The sequence below is a fragment of the Aegilops tauschii genome, chromosome 5, assembly GCF_002575655.3.
Source record: "Aegilops tauschii subsp. strangulata cultivar AL8/78 chromosome 5, Aet v6.0, whole genome shotgun sequence".
In the NCBI taxonomy this organism is placed as follows: Eukaryota; Viridiplantae; Streptophyta; class Magnoliopsida; order Poales; family Poaceae; genus Aegilops; species Aegilops tauschii.
The window spans coordinates 510,056,073-510,059,812 of NC_053039.3; positions in this window are offsets into that span (position 1 = coordinate 510,056,073).

Here is a 3,740-nt window from a genome sequence, read left to right on the forward strand (position 1 = left end):
AACTAGTTCTATTAATTTTCTTGCTAAAATAAAGTAGTTCAACTACTAAGCACTTACTATAAATAAATAAAATAAAGTAGTTCTTACTAAAAATAAACTACTTCTATATATAGTAAAATAAAGTAGTTTTATTAAATCAACTTAGTTCAACTACTAATTAAGCACTTACTATAAATGAAATAAAGCAGTACTTACTAAAATAAACTACTTCTATAGTAAAATAAAGTAGTTTTATTAAATCAACTAGTTCAACATACTAAGCACTTACTAAAAACAAACTTGTTTAACTAGTTCTATTATATTTAACTAGTTCAACACAATTTTTTTTCTAAATATGCACATATATATACATAAATTGACAAAAAACATCTAATTCAACTAATCTAAACTACATGGAAAAAAATCTAATTCACCTAATCTAACTAATTTTATTAAACACTTACTAGTATATATACATGGAAAAAATACATATACAAAAAATGAAAAAAAGGATTCGGGGGCTCACAGCGGGGCCGGCCTGCTAGGGCGACGGCGGGGGCGGCGACGACGGCGCCGGTGGGGGTGGCGGACGGCGTCGGCGTGCAGAGGATCCGGGCGGGCGCGCGGAGCAGGGCATGGGCGACGGCGACGGCGTTGGCGGCGGACGGCGACGGCGTGGGCGGCGGACGGCGTCGGCGTGGGCTCCGGGGCGGGGGCGACGGCGATGGCGGGTGCGGCGGACGGCGACGGCGTCAGTGTGGGCTCCGGGGCGGTGGCGACGGCAACGGCGTCCAGCAGCCTGGCGGCGTCCTCTCCGCGCGCGTCGTCGAGGGCGAACTGCAAGATGCAAACCAAAATTTTCACAAGTTTGCCTTATATACATGAAGCTTTAGTCCCGATTCTTGTCACGGACCGGGACAAATGCCCCTCTTTGGTCCCGGTTGGTCTTTTCAGCAGCCCGAAGGGCGGGAAGCAGAGGGCTTTGGTCCCGGTTGGTGGCACCAACCGGGACTAAAGGGTGGGCATTGGTTCCGGTTGATGCCACCAACCCGGACCAAAGGGGGCATTGGTACCGGTTCGTGGCACCAACCGGGACCAATGTCCTGCGCCTGCCAAAGCCGCGGTGCGGTGGGATGTTTAGTCCCACCTCGCTAGCCGAGGAGCGGCATAACCTATTTATAAGCCCTGCCCTGCCATCTCTATTGAACTCCTCTGAATTGCAGGCCTCTGGGCCTAATGTTGCACTGCCATGCCTGTGGGCCTGCTGGGCCTTCTGCGGGCCTGAATCCTGGCCCATGGATGGGTTTCTAGTCGTATTCAGGCCGTGGTGGCCCAGTAGGTGGCATTTTTTTATTTTTTCCCAGTTATTTTCTTTTCTTTTTTGATTTATTTATTTTATTTTGTTTCTACTTACAACAAAATACTTATTTATTTTATTTTATTTTGTTTCTAATTACTTATTTATTTTACTTTATGATAATTCTTTTTGCTATTAAAGTTTCTATCAAAAAAAGTTCTTTATGAAAATTCTTCTTGCTTTTAATGATTTTGAACAGAAAATACTTCGATAATTTTAGTTGCATCAATTTTATATGATTTTAGTTTCAATAATACTAGAGGTTTCTTATAATGTTTTAAACAGAAAATACTTTGTTAATTTTAGTTTCATAAATTTTATTAAAGTTTATTTTATTTTGTTTCTACTTATATATTTTAATAAAGTTTATATTATTTTGTTTCTAATTACTTATTTATTTTATTTGTTATTTTTCATGCATTTACTAATTATTTTGAGCTATAAGACCCTAAAATTGAAAAGTATTTCAAATGAACTCTGAAAAGGTTGAAAGTTGGCATGGTATCATCATTTCATCCACATAGCATGTGCAAGAAAGTTGAGAGGGTTACGGCAAAAATGGATGCACTTCGTGTACAAAACGGACAATCTCTTTCAAAGTATCAGGATTTCATACGGGAACTCGTCTGTTACAAAGGGGTTTCATTTTTTAAAACATATTTGAACTCATGACTTTTTGTGTGTTCAAAATGCACCATTCAAAGCCACATAATCATTTTTCAATCCTTTCTGACTTCATTTGTTATTTTTCATGCATTTACAAATTATTTTGAGCTATAAGACCCTAAAATTGAAAAGCATTTCAAATGAACTCTAGTTTGTACACGAGGTGCGTCCAGTTTTCGCCGTGACCCTCTCTACTCTTTTGCACATGCTATGCGGGTGAAATGATGATACCATGCCAAGTTCCAACATTTTCAGAGTTCATTTTGTAGCGATTTTCAATTTCACAGTCATTTAGCTCTCTAAACAAATCGGTAAATGACTGAAAAACAACAAATGATGTCAGAATGTGTTGGAAATTGATGACGTCGCTTTGAATGGTGCGTACTGAACGCAAAAATAGTCTGGAGTTCAATTAAGTTTAAAAAAAATGAAGTGCCGGTGTAACAGATGAGTTCTCGTCCGAAGCCCTGATACTCCGAAAGAGATTGTCCAGTTTGTACATGAAGTGCGTCCAGTTTTTGCCGTAACCCTCTCTACTCTCTTGCACATGCTATGTGGGTGAAATAATGATACCATGCCAAGTTTCAACATTTTCAAAGTTCATTTTGTAGCGATTTTCAATTTCACGGTCATTTAGCTCTGAAAATAAATCGGTAAATGACTGAAAAACAGCAAATGATGTCAGAAAGTGTTGAAAATTGATGACGTCGCTTTGAATGGTGCCTACTGAATGCAAAAAAAGTCTGGAGTTGTAATAAGTTTAAAAAATGAAGTGCCGGTGTAATAGATGAGTTTTCGTCCGAAACAGGCCCTGATACTTCGAAAGAGATTGTCCAGTTTGTACACGAAGTGCATCGAGTTTTTGCCGTAACACAAGAAGTCCGGAGTTGTAATAAGTTATTAAAAATAAAAAAGAGGCGCAATGCTCGTTAATTAGCTTCAAGCCTTTTGGAATAGTGTAGACTGCACTGCACATAGCTCCATGCATGCAGTCTACCTTATTCCTCAAGGCTTGAAGCTAAGCAATGTGAAGGTGAGCATTGCACCTCTTCTTCATTGTCTCTGCACTCAGGGCTTATAAACCGCTCGTAGTGCCTCTCTCCTCGCGAGGTGGGACCAAAAAATAGCTTAGTAAGAAACTCTAGTACCGGTTCGTGCCACGAACCGGTACTAAGGGTGCTCGTGGGGCCACAGCCTCATTAGTACCGGTTCGTGGCACGAAACGGTGCTAAAGGTTCGCCACAAACCGGTACTAAAGAGCTCCTCCCGCCTAGCCGTTGGAACCGGCACTAATGGACACATTAGTGCCGGCTCAAAATCAAACCGGCACTAATGTGCTTCACATTTGACCCCTTTTCTACTAGTGACGAGCTCCCATGGAATCGGGTCAAAGCCCAACCAATAGCCCATCTAAATATGCTAAGTCGGCCAAACATATCTTAATGGCCTTTCGGCCTAGGTGGAAATCAATCAAAGGAAGAAGTTGCTCTGCCGAACGCTCCGATGACTCCACATCATCATTTTTCAATCTTTTCTGACTTCATTTGTTATTTTTCATGCATTTACTAATTATTTTGAGCTATAAGACCATAAAATTGAAAAGCATTTCAAATGAACTCTGAAAAGGTTGAAAGTTGGCATGGTATCATCATTTCATCCACATAGCATGTGCAAGAAAGTTGAGAGGGTTACGGCAAAAACTGGATGCACTTCGTGTACAAAATGGATAATCTCTTTC